General features: G+C 41.8%; 1 protein-coding gene across 1 annotated transcript in view; it reads left to right on the top strand.

Moving 5' to 3' along the window:
• The window catches only part of VPS53 (VPS53 subunit of GARP complex), a 136,958-nt gene that overhangs the window by 3,597 nt on the left and 124,835 nt on the right, over nt 1-8,526 (top strand). The window lies entirely within an intron of this gene.

Here is an 8,526-nt window from a genome sequence, read left to right as displayed (position 1 = left end):
TTATCAAGTGTCGTGGATACTATGGTAAACAGCAGGTGCAGCGGGGGTGGGGGGCTCCTCTAGATAAGTGGCCGGGGAAGGTCTGTGTGAGGTACTTCCCTTTAAACGAAGACTTGATACCTATGAAGGAGCCAGGCCTGTGGCTGTCTGGCGGAACACTACCCTAGGCAGAGTCAAATGATGGGCAAATCTAGGATGACAGGGAGAGAAGTTCATTCTAAGCACAGGACAAAGGCTCAGAGATGAGAAACACAGAGTGTGCACAGGGAACAGAGCCTCCTAGGAGATAAGGCTGATGGGGTTGGCAGAGCAAGGGTCCTGAAGGGACCGTGTTCTCTAGGCTTGCAGGCCCCGCATACCTCTCAGGGAAATATTTTCCACACAGCTCATTGTCACCGGGCCCAGTTTTAGGTTTGTACACATCCTCAAAATATTAGGTACATCCTCTAGTAGCTGTCTTAAATAAATTAGGTTTTAGTAGTGTTTGTTACATAAATAATAAAAACAGAGGTTTTTGTCATGTACTGTCAATAAAGTATATCCAGCCCCCCCAAAATAGAGATTTTAATGTTTTCTTTTCACACTCTAATGGGCATTATTGCAAACCCCTTTGGGATGTCCACGCCCTGTGCTGGAGACAGTGACTCTAGGCAGTGGCTGTTCACTTACAGACTTTAGATAGCCTAGGGGGCTCAGTCATTTAAGCATCGACTCTTGATTTCAGCTCAGGTCATGGTCTCATGGTTTGTGAGATTGAGCCCCGTGTCGGGCTCTGTGCTGACAGTGTGGAGCCTGCTTGGGATTCTCATTCTCTCTCTCTCTCTCTCTCTCTCTCTCTCTCTCTCTCTCCCTCTCTCTCTTTCTCTCTCTTTCTTTCTGTCTCTCTCTCTCTGCCCCTCCCCTGCACATACCTTCTCTTTCTCAAAAAAAAAAGGACTCTTGACAGGGTAATGACTGGATCAGATTCACATTTAAAATATTCCATCTGGCAGCAGAGCAGAGGGTGAGCCAGGGGAGGCAGAACTGGAGGCAGGAAGACCAGTTGGCAGATCACCTACAGGGGACGATAAGAGCCCGAGTGAAGACTGGGATTCAGAGAGCAAGTCCACAGAGCCATTTAGGAGTCCGAAGTCACAGACTGGTTGAAAGGATATGGAATCTAAAATTCCTTCCTTTACCCACCAAAACACACTTCCTCTGCCCAGTTTTCTAAGAAATCTGGGCCTAGAGAGTGAACAAGACAGATGGGGTCCTTACCAACCCAGAGCTGCTGGTCTACCTTAACAGGTAATAAATACACCATTAACAGATTATAAGCGAATTATTATGGCTCTACAATAGCCTGTTTGTATAATTATGATTTGCTGCTTGCTCTCTAAAGACCCCTAAGTTCTGCTACAACTGTGATAATAGTTAACATTTACTGAACACACAGATACCGTTCTAAACATTTAATAGTGGTGTTATGAGAATAAGGAGGTACAGAGGGAGAAAGTGCTCAGCCTTGCCATGAAGGAAGCGCACCAAGTACTGTGGGAGCAGAGCACACGCCGCCTCACTTAGTCTCAGGGACACAAAAAGACTTCCCTGAAGAAATGGCATTTCAGCTGCACGTTATACGCCAAATGAAGGATTTTTTTTTAATTAAAAAAATTTTTTTCATGTTTTATTTATTTCTGAAAGGGAGAGACAGCAGGAGCAGGAGCCTGAGACAGGCTGTCAGCCCAGAGCCCAACATGGGGCTTGAATCCATGAACCACGAGACCATGACCTGAGCCAAATTTGGACGCTTAACCGACTGAGCCCCCCAGGCGCACCCAAATGAAGGATTTTGAACTTTGCTCTCTAGGCTGGCAGAAGGAGTGGGTCAACACCAGATACCTTTAAGCTAATTTGGGGATAAGGAGGAAGAGCAGGCTTTAGTGGTAAATAGAGTAGGAGTGGGGTGTAAGGGCAACCTAAGTTTTGAACATTTGGGGGCCATTCCGGTGGAAGTGTGGATTTGGATATTTGAGTCTGGAGCTCATAATTCTCATAATTATTAATATTTTTGGCATATATCCTTCCAAACTTTTTCTTTTATTTTTTTAATTAAAAAATTTTTTTTAATTTTTATTTTTTGAGAGACAGAACATGGGCACAAGTGGGGGAGGGGCAGAGGGAGGGGGGAGAGAGAGAGGGAGGAAGGGGGAGAGAGAGAGAGAGAGAGAGAGAGAGAGAGAGAGAGAGAGAGAATGAATCTTAACCAGGCTCCACACTCCGTGCAGAGTCCAACAGGGTGCTCAATCCTGTGACCCTGGGATCATGACCTGATCTGAAATCAAGAGTCGGATGCTCAGCTGACTGAGCCATCCAGACTCCCCCTTCTAAGCTTTTTCTAATGAACATATTTGGGGTGCCTGGGTGGCTCAGTCAGTTAAGCATCTGACTTCGGCTCAGGTCATGATCTCATGGTCCGTGAGTTCGAGTCCTGTGTCGGGCTCTGTGCTGACACCTGGGAGCCTGGAGCCTGCTTCAGATTCTGTCTCCCTCTCTCTCTGCTCCTCCCCCACTTGCCTTCTGTCTCTCTAAAAATAAATAAACATTAAAAAAAATTTCTAATGGACATATTCATTTTTTAAAATAAAGTTGGAGAAAATGGTATGATTCTGTGTGATTGTCTTTTTTGAGATTTCACAGATAGCCTTTAGAGCTCATTGTTTAGTGTGAAAGAGGAATTCTAGGAATTAGCTGGAGGTAGAAATTTGGGAACAACTTGTATAAAGACAGCAGTTTTAGCTGTGAAAATACCATTTGCCCCACTGTATCAAGAATGCTGACTCATCAAAGCAAAAATAACTGTTAGATGTGGAAATTACATAGGAAACCACCAGGTTCTCACTTCTTCCTGATATGTTTTTGTATGTATTTGATTTTAAACTACTGAAAGTAGCAACTAGACATTTGTCATTCCACAGATGTAGTTATATGTCTTGTCTAATCGTACCTCCATGTACACGATAACGTGTAGTGAAGTTTCTTAGCAATGTAAGAAAATTTATGACACAAGGTTGCTTTTATTTCCCCGACCCCAGATTTACACTTAGCAGTTCATTTTCCAGCCCAGATTCCCATGGTCTGTAATGACAACGTAATAGAAAATAGTGGCATGAATCATAATGTCTTTCACCTGTTGCTAAATCTTGGGTAAAACCCATCTCTACACCTCATGGACCTGCAGCAAATACTTCTGAGTCAAGTTTAGAATATTTAGGGGCGCCTGGGTGGCTCAGTCAGTTAAGTGTCCATTTTCAGCTCAGGTCCTGATCTCACGGTTGGTGAGTTCAAGCCCCATGTCAGGCTCTGTGCTGACCTCTTGGAGCCTGGAGCCTGCTTTGAATTCTGTGTCTCCCTCTCTCTCTGTCCCTCCTCCATTCGTGCTCTGTCTCTCTGTCTCTCTCTCTCTCTCTGTCTCTCTCTCTCTAAAATAAACATGAAAAAAAACTTTAAAAAATTTGAAGTAGATGTCAGTGTATCAAGAATGAGTTTAGGGTCACTCTAAGGAGGAGGATGTGTATGCGGTGTCTGTTGAGTAGGAGCAGCTTGCGTGTCAGTGGTTGCCTGGAGGTTTGTGCCTGGAGGCAGGACATCCCCAGGCAGTTCTAACTCACTAGGTCCATGTGGCAGGAGCTCAGCTTGCTGTATTTATAGGGCTCTTAGGGGTAGTTCTGAAGAGTAGCCAGGTTTGGTAACAAAGATCTGGAAAATTTTTCTAGTCTCCTAGTAGAAAACTGAAGATAATCATTTGCCATGTTTTCATTAAAGGTTTGACTAGGGGAATCTAGGTAAAATCTGTAAAAATAAATATAAAACTGATACAATTAATAACTTTGACAGAAGAGTCACGTGGAGCTGTTTCTAAAGATTTTTTTCTAAAGAATTTTGAATGGACCCCCCCGCCCAGTGCTCTGGATCTGTGTTGTTAAGTGAAAACAGTAAGATGCCAAATTGTTTCTCATGCCAGTTTAATTTTTTAAAGCCACATATTTGCTTAGAAAGAACAGTAGAAATATACCAAAACGCTAATGGTGATTATTTTCTGATGGAAGTGCAGTGGGAAGTTCTGTATTTTCTGTAATTAGCAAGAATTGCTATTAGGAAATACTTTTCCATCATTAAAATATTTTTAAGTCATAAAACTGTACAACCACCTTATAACTAAACTAGATGGGTGATTCTCAAAGAGCAGATGTATCACCTCCACCCAGGGTCACCAATCTGGATTCCTTTGGGGCATTTCCCCAACACCAGGGGAGTCCCTCCACCCTGTGAGGATTACTAACCTAGCAAGGAGTGTGCCACATCCCTTGGATATGTGGGATGCCTAAAAGTTAGGTTGAGGATCTAACTTTAGAGGTAGCATGGTTAGGGGTGCCTGGGTGTCTCAACTGGTTAAGTGGCCGACTCTTGATTTCGGCTCAGGTCATGATCTCATGGTTTGTGGGTTCGAGCCCTGCATCAGGCTCTGCGCTGATAGGGCAGTGTTTGCCTAGGGTTGTCTCTCTTCCTCTCTCTCTCTCTTTCTCTCATTTTCTCACTTTCTCAAAAATAAATAAACATTAAAAAAAGAAAAAAAAAAGCATGGTAGAGTAAGAAAGAGCAGAAACCCAAGAGTCAAGATTGACCCCAACCAAGTCCAGCCGTGCTGAATGTTATATACACAGCCTTGGACAAAACATCCATCCTTTCAGAGCCTAATCTCCCGCGCCCCCCCCCCCCAAATAGAAAATAGCATGCCTAGTGTGGTTGAGAAGATTAAGGGAAATCATTTCTGTAGAACATCTAGAAGAGTATTGCATAATGAATCCACATTAAACGTTAGCACCCTTTCCCTGCTGGGTAATCAGCAGAAAATCTGGAAGATGAAGGGAACGTGGTCACCAATCGGTCTAGGTAGCATGTGGTCAAACATGATCATTTTATATTTTTAAACATTAAAAATTTTTTTTCAATGTAACTTATTGTCAAATTGGGTAACACAGTGTGTCAAGTGTGCTCTTGGTTCTTGGGGTAGACTGCCGTGGTTCATTGCTTACATACAACACCCAGTGCTCATCCCAACAAGTGCCCTTCTCAGTGCCCATCACCCATTTTCCCCTCTTCCCCCCACTACCCCCATCAACCCTCAGTTTGTTCTCTGTTTTTAAGAGTCTCTTGTGGTTTGCCTCCCTCCCTCTCTGTTTGTAACAATCCCCTCCCCCATGGACTTCTGTTAAGTTTCTCAAGATACGAGTGAAAACATGATATCTGTCTTCTCACTGAGCATAATACCCTCCAGTTCCATCCACGTTGCTGCAGATGGCCAGATTTCATTCTTTCTCATTGCCAAGTATTATTCCATTGTATATATAAACCACATCTTTATCCATTCATCAGTTGATGGACATTTAGGCTCTTTCCATAATTTGGCTGTTGTTGAAAGTGCTGCTATAAACATTGGGATACATGTGCCCCTATGAATCAGCACTCTTGTATCCCTTGGATAAATTCCTAGTAGTGCTATTGCTGCGTCGTAGGGTAGTTCTATTTTTAATTCTTTGAGGAACCTCCATACTGTTTTCCAGAGTGGCTGCACCAGTGTGCATTGCCACCAACAGTGTAAGAGGGTTCCTGTTTCTCCACATTTTCGCCAGCATCTGTAGTTTTCTGAGTTGTTAATTTTAGCCGCTCTGACCGGTGTGAGGTGGTATCTCAGTGTGGTTTTGATTTTTTTTCCCTGATGATGAGTGATGTTGAGCATCTTTTCAAGCATGATGATTTTAGAACATTTCTTTCTGGTCTTTAAATAGTTGCATTTTAGTGTTTTCCTCTTATTAGCATGTTATCATAAACGATCTTTGTTTTGGAGCCTTCCTGCCCAGCATCTCCAGTAGTGTAAAAGTCCACCGCATCAATTTGGCTTGATTTATTTTAACTTTTCTACGGTGGCCATTTAGGCCATTCCCATGTTATTGCTCTTTTAAATGCAGTTGAACATCCGAAGGCATAAATATTTTTAATTACTCTTCTTAGAAAAATTGTGATAGTTTAAGCAAGACCTTCATGTTTAAGGAGTTAAATTTAATCATTGGTTAGTGTATGTAGCACCCCAAATCAATATTTACTGTTGTGGAATAACCTCCAAGTCATATTGTTAAGTGAAAAAAGTACGATGCAGGACAATGTGCATTGTATAAAGAAAGGGATGTAAGTTATGGACATGCTTTAAATTTAAATACATAGACCGTTTCTGGGACAGTACAGAAGAAGCCAGCTCGGAGCCATTGCCTCTCAGGAGGAGAACTGGGGCAGACGGGCAGGACAGGGAGAGAAGAAGCCTAGCTTTTCACGAATTTATCCTCTTGTACTGTTTGGCTTTTTGGTTACGTACATGTTTTACCAATTTCTTTTTTGTTTGTTTTTGTTTTACCGATTTCAAATAAACTATAATTTTTAAATTTTGGTATAGTTATCCATTGGTACAATGAATTTATGGCTACTTTTCACCCAGATTCTTCAGATGTTAACATTTTTTTAATTAAATTTTTAAAAATGTTGTATTATTTATTTTTGAGAGAGAGAGAGAGACAGAGTGTGAGCAGGGGAGGAGAAGAGAGAGAGACACACAGAATCCAAAGCAGGCCCCAGGCTCCGAGCTGTCAGCATAGAGCCCAACACAGGGCTCGAACCCACAATCTGTGAGATCATGACTTGAGCCGAAGTCAGACGCTCAACTGACTGAGCCACCCAGGCGCCCTAGATGTTAACATTTTTTAAGTAGTTTTTTTAAAATACTCCCCCCACCATTTTTTTTTTTTTTTTTTTTTAAGGAAGAGGTTATGCCCAGTTTACACATGAAGAAGTATACACTCAGGCTAAACAGATTGCCCTCTATACATAGAGCATGTTCGTAGTGGCAGCACTGTGCCCAATGTAGGTCCTCCAACAAACTCAGCTCCTGTTAATACACTGGTGGTTTATACCCAGTCCGATTCTGGGGTAACTTGACAGCTTCCTCAATTAAAATAGTTACTAAAATCACTTCTGTTTTCTGACATTCATTTTCACCTTAGTCTGGATTTCTGAAAATTCTCAGTAACCAGTGGCTTTGTCAGAACAGTAAACAAAGATGTAAATGGACTGGTCTGACATCTCACTTGTGACCTGGTTCTTTTACCAGGCCTGCTCTTGGCAGGCTCCTGGCCTTCTCCTGCCACCAGAGGTTGTTGGTAATAATTAATAAGCACAGTTCCTGCATCACCCTTGCTTCCTTCTGAGGTAAAAGGAAAGAGGACTTAAAAAATTGTTTTTTGAAAACTTGAGTTAAAATGGTGTTATAAAATTGTACAATCTCTATTCCACTAGGGGGCACCATTTCCTTGCATTTTTTGCTGGCTAAGGTTGGAAATCGTCCACTTGTGTGTCATTGTCCTAAAACTCGAAATAACTGTATTATAATTACAATAGCAACGTGTAGCCAATATAGAGCAGTTAGAAAATACTTACAGGTAAAAAGAAGAAAAAATTAGAATCCCTTCTCAGATTGAAATTACTGCTACTGATTTCATAGATCACAGCTACCAGTATAGATTCCAAAGCTACCAGTGTTTTTCCTTCCAGATGTTTTTTTCTAATGGATCTACAAACTTCGAAAAAATAGATTTATTTATTTATCAGCGTATAACATGATGTAGAGGAGTACTCAAGTCGTAAGTGTACAATTTGATGAATTTTCACAAAATGAATACAGCCAGGTAACCACCATTTAGAGAATAAGACATTCGTGCAGCGTCTTTAGATGGACCCCTCTTGCCTTCTCACAGTAACTACCTCCTCCAAAGATAGCCACCATCCTGGCTCCTGACATGAAAGAATAGCCTCACTCATTTTTGGACGATATAAAAGGAGTCATACGACATATGTCCTTGTGTCTGGCTTTTTTGGTGCAACATTATGTTAGTAAGATTTATTCCTCTTGTTGTGGGTTGTAATCTTTCATTTTAGTTGGTGTATTTTGTTATATGAACTTGTCACAATCCTATATGCCAGGGGTCAGCAAACTTTCTGTAAAGGGCTGGATAGGAAATATTTTAGGCATTGTGGACCATTCTGTCTCTGTTGCAACTATTCACCTCTGCGTTTGTGGCTCAGAAGCAGCTGTGGATAATATGTAAATGAATGGGCATGACTGTGTTCCAATAAAACTTTATTTACTAAAAATAGATACCAGGCTGGAATTTGCAGTAGTTGCCAACAACTGCTATGCTCTTTTTTTTTTTAACTTTATTTATTTATTTTGGGAGAGAGTGCAAGTGGGGGAGAGGCAGAGAGAGAGGGAGAGAGAGAATCACAAGCAGGGGACACGAGACTCGATCCCACAAATGGCAAGATCATGACCTGAGCCGAAATCAAGAGTTGGATGCTCCATCCACTGAACCACCCAGGCGCTCCATCCCAGTGAACCACCCACTCTTTTTTTTTTTTTAAAGTTAAAATTGAATCACACTA

Source organism: Lynx rufus, unplaced genomic scaffold, assembly GCF_022079265.1.
Source record: "Lynx rufus isolate CCGP_SWC_20201006 ecotype Redwood Valley unplaced genomic scaffold, mLynRuf1.p SCAF_18, whole genome shotgun sequence".
Classification (NCBI taxonomy): Eukaryota; Metazoa; Chordata; class Mammalia; order Carnivora; family Felidae; genus Lynx; species Lynx rufus.
This window is presented reverse-complemented; position numbering and strand designations above follow the sequence as displayed.